The sequence below is a fragment of the Ambystoma mexicanum genome, chromosome 9, assembly GCF_040938575.1.
Source record: "Ambystoma mexicanum isolate Mex_15411 chromosome 9, UKY_AmexF1_1, whole genome shotgun sequence".
In the NCBI taxonomy this organism is placed as follows: domain Eukaryota; kingdom Metazoa; phylum Chordata; class Amphibia; order Caudata; family Ambystomatidae; genus Ambystoma; species Ambystoma mexicanum.
The window spans coordinates 745,419,479-745,436,427 of NC_090931.1; the positions used below are offsets into that span (position 1 = coordinate 745,419,479).

General features: G+C 44.1%; 1 protein-coding gene across 1 annotated transcript in view; it reads right to left on the reverse strand.

Annotated features, from left to right (window-relative positions):
• NEMP2 (nuclear envelope integral membrane protein 2) overlaps nt 1-16,949 on the reverse strand; it is a 185,474-nt gene that overhangs the window by 24,524 nt on the left and 144,001 nt on the right. The gene's annotated exons all lie outside the window — the stretch shown is intronic.

The following is a 16,949-nucleotide window of genomic DNA, read 5'->3' on the forward strand; positions in this document are numbered from 1 at the left end:
AATGAAGTTAAGCCTAAGATTCTTTGCTCAGGTATGATGGGCACAGGTTCTAAGCTCGAATTAGGTTCTTCCATGCCAATCCGGGATAAGGCGTCTGCTTTTCCATTCTTGCAGCCAGGGCGAAGGGTAATTACAAAATCAAATTCCGCAAATAATAGAGCCCATCGGAGTTGTCGTGAAGATTGAGCTTTGGCCGTCTTTAAATACTGTAAGTTTCTGTGGTCCGTAATTATGGTGATGGTGTGTCTTGCCCCGAGAAGGTAGTGACGCCAAGCCTTGAAAGCAGATTTGATGGCCAGTAACTCTTTATCGGTAATTGCGTAGTTGATTTCAGGAGGAGAACATTTTCTGGACCAAAAGGCCACTGGGTGTAGTTGGTTAGTTTTTGGGTCTCTTTGCGACAGGACAGCTCCCATGGCCGAATTGGAAGCATCGGTTTCCACTATGTACGGGAGATCTGGGTGCGGGTGCTTCAATACAGGTGCAGAGGTGAATTTGGTTTTCAGGTCCTGGAAGGCTTGTTCGGCCTCAAGAGTCCATTCGAAGCATTTGTTTTTCTTTAGGAGAGCGGTGATGGGTTGGACTGTTCGGGAAAATTCCAGGATGAATCTTCGATAGAAATTGGCAAAGCCGAGCATGCTCTGAACTCCCTTCACCGAGCTTGGAGATGGCCATTTGAGGATGGCGTCCACCTTTCGCGAGTCCATTCGGACTCCTTGAGGTGTCAGGATGAATCCGAGAAACTCAACTTCTGTGGTATGAAAAACGCATTTTTCGAGTTTTGCAAATAGTCTGTGCTGGCGCAGTTTCTCAAGAACTGCCCTAACATGTTTTCTGTGATCAGATTCTGAAGAAGAGTACACCAGGATATCGTCAATGTAAACAATGACGCAGACATCGATAAGTTCCCGAAGAACATCATTCATAAAGTACTGAAAGGCGGCAGGTGCATTGCACAAACCGAAGGGCATCACCTGATATTCGAAGAGCCCAAATTTGGTGCGGAATGCAGTCTTCCATTCGTCGCCTTCTTTTATGCGCACCAGGTGATAAGCTCCTCGGGGATCTAACTTGGTGTACACACAAGCATCTTTCACCTGGTCGATAAGCTCAGGGATCAAGGGCAGAGGATAACGATTCTTAATCGTTATTTGATTTAGGGCGCGATAGTCTATACACGTTCTAAGGTTGCCTTCTTTTTTTGGCACGAAGAACAGAGCTGAAGAGACAGGAGACTTGGACGGGCGAATAAAACCATTGGCTAGGTACTGATCTAAATACTGACGCAAATGCAGGTTCTCAGGTTCCGTAAGTGCATAAATCCTACTACAAGGTAGTTGAGCATTGATCGATCTGGCAATCATAAGACCGATGGGGAGGTAACGTGTTAGCCTGTTCTTTCTGAAAAACGTCTTGGAATTCTTGGTATTCTGACGGTAGCTGTACAGGGGTGGAAGTTGCTGTAGCTAGATCCATAGCTGGATTTCTTGGATAACAAGTTGGTTCACAATCAGGAAAACTTATCTTCTTTGCTCGCCAGTCAATTTTGGGATTGTGTTTCTAACCAAGGAATTCCAAGAATTACTTGAAATTGTGGGGCCTTGATCACATCAAACACGATTGCTTCCCGATGTCCATCCTGACCCACCAGTGTCACTTCAACAGTGGAATGCGTTACAGGCCCTGAGGCTATTTCGGTTCCATCTACTGTAGTAATGACATCTTGGGTTACTTTCGGGCGGAGAGGAAGCTTAATCCTGGAAGCCAATTCACGGTCTATGTAATTTCCAATAGCTCCACTGTCGATGTATGCTTTTATAGCATGCAACTGCTGAGGCTGTTTTGGGTCCACGAGCACCATTGGCATGACGAAATGCGAGGTCAAAGAGTTAGTTTTCAAGCTCGGCAAGCGGACCCCTACGCTTGCCGGGCTAGGTCGTTTCCCGAATCAGGTGTCACTAATTCGTTATCAGTAGCTCCAACCACCTTCTTAAGTGGTTTAACTGGACAATTTCGAAGAAAGTGACCGGAAGTCCTGCAATACAGAAAAAGTTGCATTTGCCGCCTTTTCTCTCGTTCTTTCTGCGTGAATGGTCCTTTAACACCACCGATTTGCAAAGGTTCAGATACGTCGGTACTCTTGGAGGTAGCGTGGGTTTTGATCGGTGCTCAGTTTTCATACTTGAACCGATCTGCTTTTCTATTTTGAAGTCTGTGATCAAGTTGAACCACCAAGTCAATGTAGTCTGCGCAGACCTGGGGTGGGTTTACTATCTGAGTTAGAACATCCTGAAGCTCTCCGCGCAGGCCTCGATGAAACAGTGTGATCCTTTTGCTTTCTGGCCATCCAGTTTCCACAACCAGTCTGTTAAAGGTGGCTATGTAGGACAGAAGATCCTGATTACCTTGTCGTAAGGATAGCAGTTCGTTATCAAGGGCCTGTCCTTGAGAGTGTCGAGCGAACAATCTTTCCATGATGGCCTGGAAGCCCTGAAAATTCTGGAGAATGGGATCATCCTGATTTACCAATGGAATAGACCAATCGGCAGCACTGCCACTGAGGTAAGATAGTATAAAGGCTACCTTGGTCTGGTCGTTAGGGAAGGCTCCGGGTCTGCATAGAAAGTGTAAACGACATTGGTTCATAAAGACGGCATATTTCTTGGGATCCCCCGCAAAACGTTCAGGCGGGGCCAAAGGCATGTGTCCAGGTAGATTAATTTGTACCGGGTTACTCAAACCCATTGATGTGGAAATGTCTCCGGAATTAGGTAAAGGAGTGTGCCCTGCCTGGGCCTGTAATAACCTTTTGGCTAGGTCATCAGTTCTTTCCTTAGATAAGATCAGTTCTCTTTTGAGAGCGTTAGTCTCCTAGCGGGCTGAGTGCACCTCTGCCTGTAATTCCCCCAAAAGCTGGGCCAGCTGGTCAGTCTCGGAAGTCTCCATAGCGCCCGGGTGGGAAATTGTGGGTAGGCTTCGCATTCTGTAACGCTCACCTGATTCCCACGGAGGCGCAGGTCTGGCTTCGAGTGCTGATGCTTCTTCAATGGTGAAGCGCAGGACTCTGAAGATGGACAGGAAGGGCCCTCTACTCTGGCTTTTCCGGCTCGCAGGAATATTCCCCTGTGCGTGAAAAGGGAGTTTTACCTACTGACTGAGTTATGCTCAAGCCTCCCACTCTCTTCCAACCCTCCACGATTCCCTTCCACGATTCCCCATGAAGTCTCACCTTAGGGTATGAAAGGACGAGTTCTCCATCCTGCTTCTGACACAGGGGCGCGTTGAACCCAGTTACTTCACTGGATTGAGGTTGGATGGGAGTTCAGGTAAGCTTGATTATACTGGTAAGGCGCTGTAAAAGTTCTGTTGCAAGTTCAAAAGTTCAAGCTTTAAATAATAATGTTCATTGTCTTTTTTCAGGTGATGAATGAAGATTCCTTTGGAAACTTCTTGCAACAAAGCGCTGATGTTGATGTCTTTTCCCCATAGGGGCCGGGGGTTCGGAATGCCGGAGATATGGCGCCGACCCGAAGTGAAACGTGCAGTTCCAGTAAAGATCTGGTAAGTCCTAGATGAGCGCTCAGGTAATGTTTTTGCATTCGCTCATCTAATGTCTTTGTCTTTTTCCCCATAGGGGCCGGGGTCCTGCTTGGAAGCAGCAAGACCCGAAATGAAATGGGAATGACCCAACAGGTAAGTCTTAGAAGGAAACTGAGCTTTTCCTATTCCCTTCCTTCTCTCACCTCTTATTCTTGTCTTTTTCTCTAGGCTCTGGGAAGTGGCTGTGTATCCCGATGATCGCTGCTGAGGTGGAGGAACCCAGGAAAGGTGAGTGAAATGCAGCGCAGCAGCGATCGTAACGAAATGCTTTTAAAAATGATGTCTTCCCTTTCAGGATCGTCGGTGATGTCTCTGTGGTGCAGATTAGCTGGTAGGTCTCTTGTCTCCCTTTGCAGGTGACCCAGGATGCTGACAGGCGTGGCTGAAGTCCAGATGCAGGAGCTGACACGGTGAGTGTCCAGCTGCGAGGAGCAGAACAACGCGAAGTGTGAGTTGCTGATCGGGTGTGGTTTAAATAGCTTTGGAAGAAGTTCCAAGTGTGTATCCTTCCTCCGATCAGGTATGTATCCTTCCCCGACCACACCCGGGTGGAAAGTAGTCCCACAGGTAAAGTAGTTCCTATTCAGGCCTCAAGAGGGCCTGGATGTGGCAGCATGGTCTGCATCAGGTAAGTGCACATTAAAACACTTGAACACATGTCTAGCTTTATGAGCCTGCCGCCTAAGGCGCCAGGACAGAGGTCCAACATGAGCCTGGCGCCTAAGGCGCCAGGACTGCGTCCAAAGGGCCCCAGCTTGGGCCCGCTGGCACTCCCCTGGGGGAAATGCCTGCCTGCCTCTGGGGTTGCTGGGTCGGACCTGGCTCCTTGGAGGCAGGCATCATGACAGTCATTCATTCACAAACACACCCCTGTTTCTAATACTTTATAAACCACTTGATATGTCTCATGAGAACATCTTTGTGCTTTGCAAGTCAACTCCTGAACCTTCTACCTGAGAAGCACTGAGATCTATGCTAATCTGCGACCGCTTCGAGCAAACTCGTCAGTGTGCTACCTGTGGCCATCTACCTGTTCTCCTGCAACATACTGCTCGGCCTGCTGAATCCAACTGTTTGTTGGTCAAGGTAAGGCCATGTATCCTAGTCATATTTCGGTCATTTTTACATTTCAATCTATTTGCTATTACAGTACCCAATAGAGCTGTGGTCATTGGTCTCATTGCTATTGACTTGAGTTTCAATTGTTATGCTATCAATAGATCTATTTATTTTCATCTGTGTCAATTGTCATCAAATGGCATCGTTCGGGGGTCCAGTCTATAATTTAAGCATGTTTCCTTTTCGTGCAAGACAGAACATCTAAGGGACGAGTCACATGTTCAGAGTTTAGTCACATAATTAAAAAAATTTCTGTAATTTATACAAATACTAAGCCGCCCATGATTAACTGGTATGGTTCCGGCGACCAAAACAAACCTTGCATTGAGCATGGTATGGTTCATTTACTTTATGACATTTTTATTCATCAAGGTTTTATACTAATCTTGATATTTAATTTTCAGAATTTTCAAAAATGCCTGCCTGTTCGATTAGCGGTTGCCCTTCGAAGACCCATGCTAAATCTGAAGGCACTACAATGCATCTTTTCCCGAAAACTGTTGATCGAATAAGAGAATGGGTCAGACATTGCGGATATCCACTGGATGAGCTGGAAAGTAGATTCCAACAAGTCTTTGAGGACAAGAGGGGTGATCGATACCGCATCTGCAGCCGGCACTTTCCCTCGAACATGTACACCACATCTTGGGTAACAAAGAAGAATAAACGGCGATCGACACGAAAATTGCTTGCAAACGCTATTCCCACTCTATTCGTCCACAATCCGCCACTGGTGAGTTAAGAGTCAGTTTTTAGCTTTAGGCCCTGCGGTAGTGTGTAGGTAGCCGAATGGATTCATTGATATTTTAGGTGTTGTTTCCAATTTGTAATACTTTTGACATTGATATGAGTGTATAGCTTTTTGAATAATGACATTTATCAATATATTATTTTTAGATTTCATAACGCACAAACGAAATCTATATATAGGCACAGTCAACTGTGCTATATTGCGCATTACTCAAGTATTCTGTCTCCTTACATGGCAATTTTAAATATTGGCATTTCATTATCAAACAATAATTTACCTTTACAACTTCTTGACTATCCATTGAATCTGAAGCAAGAACATTCTACTTCCGTCACGTGCTCGCAGTTATCAACCACTTCTAGCGCGTATCAGGTAATCATACTTGGCTATTCCGCTACAGACTTGTTTTATGCATGTCAAGTAATAGTTTTTATGTTTTGTGTGATTATTTTACCAATTGTTTGGTTAGTGCTTTCCAATTGATATACACCTTAGTTGTCGTCCCCTGGTGTTTGTTTTGAGTTATAATTAGTGTTATCCATACTAATGCAAGTACTGTCTTTCAGGGAGATGCTGAAGCGTCCACCACGTTGACAACAGCCCTAGATGTTCTTCAACAGCACGAGGTATGGATACTGACAGCTCCCTCGACCGTGATCGTCAGGACTGGAACACTTGCCGTTTGATTGTTCTACACGATGTTTCATTTGTGGTTAGCCGTTGATATGTACCTGTGTGGTCGACCCCAAGCGTGTGTTGTGTTTTCAATATTGTAATCCTTACTAATGCAAATACTATGTTTCAGGCAGTTGTTGAATCGTCAACCCACGCAGTTGATGCGGAGCCGGACATTCAAGTAATTCCGGTGGAAGCGGGACCATGCGGATACGAATCGGCGCAACAGCTTTCGGAAGTGCGCACCACATTGACAACAGCCCTAGATATTCTTCAGCAGCACGAGATATGGATACTGACAGCTCCATCGAGTGTGATCATATAACGTGATTAATTTGCTATACTTTCTTCCCTATTAACGCAAGCACTGTGTTTCAGGGAGACGATGGAGCTTCCACTACAATCACAAGATCCCATTTAGATGATGCAGATGTAAAGAAATCGGAGAAATAAGTCGATTAAATCTGATCATATTTAAATATTCCTTGATTCTTTTAGACAATGCAACATTTGTGGTTATCTCTTTAGATGTAGCTGTGCCGTCGACCCCAAGTGTGTGTTATGTTTACAATATTGAAAACCATACTAACGCAAGTACTGTGTTTCAGGGAGTTGCTGATGCCTCCTCTTCAATACAATCATTCGTAGGAGTCCATGCAGAGCCAGAGGTATGGATACTGACAGCTCCATCGAACTAGGTCATCAGAGCTCAAATACTTGTCGTTTGATTGTTCCACACAATGTTTAAATTGTGCTTGGCTATTGAGATGCACATGTGTGTTCGTCCTCACGTGTGTATTATGTTAACAATATTTTGATACACAGTAATGAAAATACTATGTTTTCAGGGAGTCGATGGAGCCTCATTCCGTGCTGTCTATGCGGATACAGAAAATATAGTCGTTGCAGCGCAAGAGGAAGGGGAGATATGCGGATACGTATCGGAGCAACAGCGTGCAGATGTTGAAGGTCGAGTCAAAAAAGTTGCAAAGAAAAGAAACAAAAATAAGGTTAGTTACAAACAGTTCATAACTTTAGAATTCTTTTTGTGCTGGGGACTATTTTATGTTTTTTTCAAGTCAATTGTACTATACTTTATCTTGTGTTTAAACTGAACATCCCTTTTCCAATCTATCCTCTAGTTACCCGTGGGTGTCCGAACTATACATACACAGACAGTGATGCGAATGAGAGATGTTGCTTGCCAGACCATTTACACTATGGAGGAACTTTTAATTCAGACGCCGCGTGTTGAGACTAGAGATGCTCATGTCCAATGGCCAGAACATGAAATGAATGTGTCTGGAGAATCCAGTAAAGTTGCAAAGGACCATTGCTACAGTGCAACCGCACCACCACAAGAAGATGATACTGAATGTATTGAAGATAGCTCTGAAGATCAATTCACACAATCTACACCCGCCAAAAAATTGCCACCCAAAAAGCTGTCGACATTGTTGTGTTCTCCCATCAATGTTAAAATAGCAGATGTTGAAATGACAGAGAATGAACCAGCAGCAGCATTCACCAACGCATCAGAACTTGATAGCAGCGATATTTCTTTCAAATGTGGTGATATGTCAGCAACGTCACAGGCCGAAACAACTTTGACGCAGGATGACAGTCTAATGAAAGAGGGCAAATACATAGTATTCGACAGTTGTTTGATGAATATTATAAGTATGCTAAAATGTGGGCATTCAGTTAGAGGGAAAGTATGTGGGAAGCCATCGATTCATGTGACTCGTCAAAAACAAGCCAGTAATGTCAAAATACATGCCACCTGTAGATTAAATCATACGTTCTCATGGGCTGCACAACCGATGCTAGGGAGACTGCCAGCAGGCAATCTATTGTGTGCAGCTGCCTCACTTTTTAGCGGGTCCAGTTTTAGAAAGTTAGAATCTTTCTTTCAGTTTGTGGGACTCCATTTCATTTCAAAAACGCAGTACTACAAATACAACATGAATATCTGTTTCTGGCCATTAGTGATGCTTGGAAAATTGAACAATTGTCTCTAGCAAGTACATTCGAAGGCAAACGATTCAGGCTAGCCGGCGATGGACAGTGCGACAGCCCTGGATTTTCTGCCAAGTACTGCACCTAACACTTTCAGGTCATGGATAGTAAGAAAATTGTGAGCTCGGTGGTCGTGCAGGTAACACATGTACATCCTCAGTGGCCATGGAGAAACTAGGATTTATAAAATCAGTGGAATATCTGCAATCGAGGGGAATGCACATTGACCTCATAGCCACGGAGAGACACGTTTTAATTGCCAAGACAATGAGAGAGCAGTTCCCACATATTAAACATCAATTTGACGTATGGCATCTTGCTAAATCAATCAATAATAAAATCTCGGCTGCAGGGAAAAAAAATGGTTTGGAAAGTATTTCAGAGTGGTCCCAGTATATCAGCAACCATCTTTGGTGGAGCTCCAAAACTTGTGAAGGGTCAGTGGAAATACTACTTGAAAAATGGCGGTCACTGATGCACCACTGTACCAACGTGAACCGCTGGTCAGAAAACCTACATTTCCACCAATGTGAACATGGTCCTTTGTCCCCAGTGGAGGCACGGAAGAAGAAGTGGTTGAATCCATCTTCGCCGACACACAAAGCCATTGAGAAGATTGTTTTCGATAAAACTTATCAAGAGATTTGAGGGGACTGACAGAATTCTGTCACACAGGAGGTGTTCCACAATATGTGCCTAAAGTACAGGCCAAAGCGCTTGCATTTCAGCATACAGGGCATGAGACATAGGACTCTACTAGCGGTCTTGGCCCATAACTAGAATCTCGGCCGTGAACAATCTAGGACTAAGGGTAATGTAAGGATGCCTCGCTACACTAAGGCCTTTTCAAAAAGAAGTAAGCAATAGGTGATCAAACCAGTCTATGAGGAAATGGAGTTCGACTTTGCCAAAAGCCTTATTGTTGCTGTATTAGAGAAGCACAGATATGGAATTTTGAACGTTTCTGTGCAGAGCACTGATCCATTGCCACTGTGCCATGTCCACCCAAAGGAGAGCTGGTTGTGATGTACAAATCCCGGTTTAAATAATTGTAATACGATTGTCTTTTTGTAAATAAATGTTATTGTACAGTGTGCATACAAAGGACGCTAACCTTCACCATCCTGGGTGCCGAACAATCTGGGTGTCATCTTTGAATTCTCTCTCTATTCACCTCATATTGCTGACCTTGTCTATATGTGTATGTATATATTTTTGTTGATGTAACTAATTTTCGCAATCCCTTCTAAATGTTGGGCACTGTTAACCGAGGGGAGGCTTGCGTATTGCAAATAATAAAACAAACAAACAAATCTCACTTTCAACTCAACTCCTCAGGTATTTTATACTTTCCCTGACCTTCCCCAAAAAATTAAAAGTCTCAATAGTTATGGTTCTTTAGGGCTTCAAAGCTCGCAGACAACGAGGACAAAATTGGGGGCCTTAGAACGCGCCAAGCAAGCCGTTGCAGATGGGAGAGAAGCCAGTTCGCATTTGCACATTGAGGCGCAGTACATAGATGGATTCGAAACTTCAAGTTCTCACAGATGGCTTTACTACGGGATGTTGCAAAGAAAGAATGTATGCTCATTTCTAGTGAAGGTCAGCGGCTTTGATTTTCAGCTCGCGCCCTGAAGAGGCCCACAACTCGCACTGGCAGTATAAGGTTCTATTGTTTTTTGACCTTGAGAGACAGGGACCACGCCGAAAGAACTTCATTTGAAGGGGGGGTTGGAGGGTGCAATAACGTAAGAGACGATAAGGCAGAAAATTCTTAAACAAGACCGATTTTCATGTTAGTTCAGTATACGAAAAATCGTTGTCAAGAGCACAGTGGGATTTACGGACTGCATTACGCAGAGACACAATGGAAATTGCAAATATAATGTAAGTAACTCTTTAGACGGTTTTATACCGGAATGAAGAATTAATGAATGGATGCATGAATAAATGAATGAATGAAGAGCTTTGAAAATGTTTGTGGGATCGTCCTTTTAGCGGGCACATGGGCATGCAGGTCCACATGCCACACGCATGTAGACAAAAAGTTGTTTCTCATTGTGTACTAACCTCGATTTATTTCGTTAGTTTTCGCATTGATTTTAGAGCCGAACATACTCCATTGCACTATCCTTGAAAGCAAATGGTTTCAGCTCGGCCGTAATAAATAAAATTAATAATATTAATATTAATAAAGATCGGCTGGTGAGACTAATTATAAATTTTATGTTTTCAAAACAGGTATATCCTTCCCTTTTGCCACTGCCACCAGTTTCAGATACCGGCAGATGGTTTTTTTAACCGCCAGCTGCAGCTTAATGTTAACAACTGCACCATTCTGATGATCTTATGGGACGATCGCCAAGGGCCCATATGGCCTTACGCGGTACTAGCGGCTAGAAGCAACATATCAACCTTTACGCTGGCCTAGTGCCTATTTGATGGAACAGCCTTGCGCTTCAACGTGCGACAAAAGTGCTTCTTTGAACGAAAACCAACACCCTGTGTACCATAAAGGAACAGCGCGTGACTCTCGATAAAGTTTTACGGATTTGCGGATAGAGATAAAAGAAAATAAATGACTTTCGGAGTTCATATGGCAATTGCTGAATATTCTATAAACATTTAATGTCAAATAAATGTACTTTACCAAATTTACTGTGTTGCTGTTTGATTTTAAAGTACAGTTTCATATTCCGAATTGTGGCGCGCTGTGTTGTGAGCTGATCTGTGTTGGTTTCCGGGTTCTGTGTGAAGTCGCGTAGAGACGACTGGGCGCGTTTGCCTACGCAGCACAGAAACATCACAGAGAGGCGGGGAATATGAATGTTTTGATAATGTCAGGTTCAGGGGCGGGGGATATGATTTAGTGCCGCAAAAGCAGGTCAGCCAGGGCGATGGGGGAAATGATAGGATTATCACAAAATGGCAGCTCCCTGATGCCTGTTTTCGCATACATTTAATGGACGAAAACTCGAGTAAGGTCCATAGGAAATTTTTCTAAAATCGAGTGACTTAGGCTTAAAAACACATGGCCGACCCGTAGGGGAAATAAAAAATGTTGACCGAACCATTCCTTTAATTATATAGGTATTCAATCAAATTATCACTGAAGCGTGTTTTGTAGTCCAGTTTGCCCCGCCACACTTGGTTAAATGTTAGCCACTTGCTCACCCACCAATCTCCAGAGCAAACTCATTTAGCTTCCCACTTACCACACGTAACTCTGACAGCCCAGAGGGAGGGGTTGGAGACTCAACACAGGGAGAAGAGGGTTTGGGGGTAGACAGTTGGAGTACCAATGCAGCAAGCAGTAAAGAAGGGATGAGAATGAGCTGGCGGTGAACAAGGTGGTGTAAGTCGGAGTGGAAGAGCACAGAGAGATAGAGGAGCGGGAGGAGGAGAAAGAGGTGAAGGAGCAGGGGAGAGAATAGAGGATGGAGATGACCAAGAAGTTGGAGGTGAACTTCAAAGAGAGCGGTGGGGGGGTAAAGGTGAGGTTACAGGAGGTGAACAATTGGAGAGCAAGATCCAACATTAGGAGAGAGTACGCAGCAAAGAGCCAAGAAGAATATTTGGAGGGAGGAGACGAAACAGGAAATCAATCAGAACGACAGTGGGAAACATCTTGGGTGCAAAGCGACATGTATAGTCTGTGAGTATAAAACTGAAATCCATCAATGTTCTGGGGGAGCGGAAGCAGAAACAAACATGTGGCTGAACATTGAGGAGGTTAGACAATAGCCAACTCAGTGATGAGGACTGGAGTCAGGTACCAAGGCATTTGTGAATGGCTAGATTTCGAAGAGGAAAGTGAGACGCGGTTACGTGCCATCTGGACCTTGCGATGTGCGACAGGGGCGTTTAAAGGCCAACAAGCAGCCTGGTGGTTTAATATGGATAATTACACCTCTTCCATAGAGCGTCAATATGTTTGCGTCTACCAGAAAGAGATCCAGTGACCCACACACTACTTAACAGAGAAACCTTGAACATAACGAATGAGTGGCACAGGGGGAAGTACTTGGAAGGGAGACTTTTAAATTACATTTGTGAAGCAAGAAAACTTTTTGTTGGCCATTCTAACACCTTTGTTGAGTTGCATAACTTTGTGTGTAGTCCAGATTAAACCAGTCTGCGCCCAACCCATGAGTTACATCCTCTGTTTAGTCCACTTAGCCACGTGACAGGTTATATAAGGAGTGATTATGTGAAGTTAACTTGCCCATATTTTAATGAAAATAATTTCACACACGGGACATAAAAAGAGTAATCTTTGAAGGGTTTGAGAATTACAAATTATTGACCCCCAGTACAAATGAGTGTGGGGAAATGGCTGGCAATGGGTGCTATGTGTAGATCTCCACCCATGAAGAGCATTAAGGAACACTGAAAATGCATGCAAGACTAGGATGTATGCTACATCAAGGGCCAACTAAAGGCAGGGTATTGGAGACAAGCGGCTGTATCAAGACTGGGGAAGGAAACATCAGCCAATGTGAATTTGTATCCCCCAATTCTGGTTCCAAATAGGACACTCAACTTCATGTGGGTGGGAAGCCAGACAGACTATTCCGAGACACTTGGTGTTGATGGCAGTAAGAGAGAGAGAGGGCTTTAGCAGGTCCCGGTGCAGGATACTACTTTGAAGAATGGGGAATGACAGAAAGAAGACTTGGAGCTTGCATGTATATGCTGCCAGGGCAGGGGTCCCCTTGAGAGTAGTACTAGGGCTACAAAAGCATCACAAGGCATCTCTGGCCTGCAATAGTACAGTATTGAATATAACACTTACTATGGGATAAAGATGAACTTGGGCAATTCAATAAATAAGAAGGTCTTTCTTCGAAGGATCACCAATGGATGCAAGAAACTTTGTGCAGTTTGCAATTAACATCACTTTACCTGAAGGTGGCGGATTCCAATATCTTCAGCTAGGCAATGGCCTGGTGTTTTCTTTCAGGGCTCTGCAGCCCAACACAATGTCAGAGAGTCTTACAATGAGAACCTTGACCCTTACATTCCTAGCACCCACAGGGGTCACACTCCATAAGTGCAACAGATCAAGAATCAAACCTGCAACGGGTGCCTTTATTGGGGGACTGAGTATAGAGCGTGAAACCACTATCTTCAATGTGTTATTCAAGTCTGTACTGAACCTCTGACTATCAAGGCAGAAGACAGGCTTCCTCGGTCTTCACCCGAACCCTCTGGAACTGCCTCCCCGTCAACATCAGACTCGCCCCTCGTTGTTACAGTTCAGGAAAGAGCTCAAGTTTCTCGTCTTCAAGGAATTGCCCCTCCCTAAAACCTTTGTCCACACACACTCTCCATTCCCTATCCTACCTGATACTGGGTGATCTGCTCCTCCACACTTTCCTCCCATGGTTGCTTGCAGATCCCTTGCTACCAATTGCCCACCCTCCAGCTCCCATGTTGTTAGTTCCCTGCTCTCAGTTTCCTTGCTTCACCATGTTCTTCCCCCTAAGATTGTAAAGTGTTCCATTGCTTCCCGGAGCTATGTTTGTACTCTATAAGTACCTCAATAACAATAATAAAAGGCAAGGCAGCTGCTCGCACCACACAACTGGGCTACGTCCTTAGATACTGGCTGTGGGTTCTATCTTAAACTGAAGAGAAAACCGCAGCACGGGGATGCAAATGACAAATTGGCCCTGTCCCGTAATAAGAGGGACACAAGAAGAAATGCAGAAAACATGCTGGCAAAGCTCCACTTTCCAGCAGGGATGGAAAAGACACCACAACCCTGAGGGATAAAAGATGAAGCTACTCCAGAGGACGTGTCTTTGCAACTCATTTAATCCAGCCATTCGTGTGCTGGGGGTTTCAAAGGAAACGCTGTTAAAGAAACTCTCAACAAATGGATCAATGCCCTTTGCTCACATGCACTCAGATCTCGCAGTGAGGGTAGGTTTCCCTCTTCAGGTCTTCTCAAATCTTTAAGGGGCATATCTATTTGTCTTTCTCGCTATGTCCCTCAGTTCTCCATTTCCAAACCAATGCGCTATACTAATATAGAATGACAAAGCAGGCTTTTAAACCCTCACTAGTCTTAACTAATCAAGAGGGAAATGCTGATCAGATACTCAAAGGAAGCCGGTACACAAATTAGTGAATCTCGGGGGGAGATTATTCACAGTTAGGAACTAGACTCACATTGTGTTAAACCATCAGGACCCCCTTAGCAGGTATACTATATTGTTTCTAGTGCGCTTCCTTTAGGCCCTTTTGGAAACACACCTACCCATTCTGTTATCCTTAACACATGTTTTGAACTTCACTTGTGATTCCTCTGTGTTCTGTTGCTCTCTCATGGCACCTAAACAAAGTTGACTGGCCAATTTCATCCCACAAAGTAAAGGGACTGAAGAATACTCGCCACAAAGGATAGACAGACTTCCAACTCTACAGGTTGGACATTATTTACAGATCAGCAATAAAGTAAGAACCTGATGTTTAAAATACACTAATGAAAGCATGATCAGCCAAACAGTGTGCGCCCTTGTTATGCAAGAGAAAAGAGATGGATCTTTTCCAGCCTGCACTTTACCGCAAAGATCTGCTTAAAATAACCTTTGACCAGCTTCCCTCAATGTGCAATCTGTGTTGTATGTGCCAAGAGTGGGTAAGAAAAGAGGCCGGGTTGCAAGGTCTGCAATGGTTGAGTCCATGCTTCCCACCAGTGTATGCATGGCTCAATCTATTATTGAATATATATGCTTGGTCTACTCTTTTCCTATGGGGTATGTGTTGTTTTTTTACAATTTTATTTACAGACAGATTTTTGGGTAACGCAGGTCCATATCTAGAGAATAAACCCTCTGCCTAAGCAGACCAGAGGACAAGAGGCAAGTTATGTCAGATCCACATGGTTGCTTTTGTCCATTGTGTATGAAGCAACCTTAAAGGACTGTATATCCCAAGGTGCTGAGGACCACAGCAGCACTGATTAGTGCATAGAGGAGTAACATTATGAGCCACGTGGCATGAACAAGGTTGATCTGCTCTGTAACATTCCTGTTCAACAAACTACCCCATCTCTTCCCAGGGGCTCCATGGTATTCTGGGAAGCTCATGTTCTTGTCTTATAAACTATATAATACAAGTGCATAAAATTGTAGCAGGTTGCCCAACATGCATGTGCTGAGTGATGCAAGGAAGGCTTTCGTCATACAGAGGATTAACACAGCAAAAACACTAGGATGCAGAACCTCAGAATGGTGGATGGACTTGTTCCATCGGAATGTAGATCCATCATGGTTTGACTCATGAAGTGGTAAAGCAGGTAATTCTATTAGTTCTCTGTGGATTAGACCTCTCTTTGGGCCCATGGTCTGTCAAAACACAAAGTAAGATCCTGAATCCGGATGAATTCGACAAGTGCGACCCAGACCACGCGCCTTGAGGATCCTTAAGGAGACCCTTGGATGAATGGTCCATGGCTCATGAAAGGCATTAACAGATCAGAGGAGACTATTGAATCACTGAATCTAGTAGCACTTGCGCGTCCACTGATGTAGCAAAAGGGGCCTACTGTTTATGTGCGTGCCAACTATTGTCCTTTTTCCAATCTGCCCATTTTGGTAAGGCCAATATTGGATGGTCTTTGTCTAACTAAGGACTGTGGTGGTTAGGATTTTACATGCCACAGTTTGGCCTAAAACTGTCCATGAGATTTAATCCACCTTTATTCATTAGCAGCATCTTTAACATTCCTTAATCATGTTGTCCGTGGCCTTTTCTGTCATGGATTAGGCAGTGCTGCAGCAGCGCCGCCTTCTTTCTGCAGGTTTAGGAAACAGCAGGGAGCTGTGGATTACCATTGGTCACCTTTCTGGTCTCTTCTGGGGTCCTGCAGAACCTGGGGATTATGGTGTCCCTCATCTTCAATTCTGTAGATATCCTCTAAACGCATGGCTCCAAGCACCATTGGTATGCAGATGACACACAGATGTATGTCTCATTCCAAGGAAGTTATGCGACGGCTTTTCAGTCCTTAACAAAATACATGGTTGTGGAGGCCACCTTGATGAAGACAAACTATCTAAATCCGAACGAGAAAAAGAACAAAATGATAATCGTGGGAATGCCAGGAGCCTCTGAAGTGCACTCCAGAAGTGTTGGCTGCAATTTAGTTAATGGTAAGTGTGTTCACTTCCCATTCCCTTTCTAGCATTCAGGCTCAGATAGGAGGTACAGTGAAGAATAGGTTTCTTCATTCCGGTAAATCCAGGGTTTGAATTTCCACTTGACAGTTCTCACATACGTATCCATTATTCTATTGCATTATGACGGCACATCTTCACTATAGCAATTTTCTGTATGTAAAGCTACTCTTGCCAGAGGGCTAAGACATCGGGTTAAATAGAGGGTTGACTGGTCTGTAATTTACCACCTGAGTGTGTTCAACATGCCCAGCCAAAGGTACTAAACACAGTGATGTAGCATTGCGAGGTACAGCACACGAGATATAGAACTTGCTTACTCATGCCCAGAGTGTAACATTGTTCTAGCTTCACTAAAAGGACCTGCACTTTCCAAATAGCTTTTGCCTTTGGAGTATTGTTTTATCAATATTGCATATTTCCTTGTTTAGCAGTCCGATTCCCCCTACCGGATGTGGAATATTGACTTTACTCTTGAAAAACTGATGGGCGAATTTGATAGCAAAATCTTGCTTTGGCTTAGCTGACAAAGAAAAAATGGACCGGTGAACGACTTAAGCTACATTTATTTTGATTCCTTGTGAAAGAATTCTGTATCC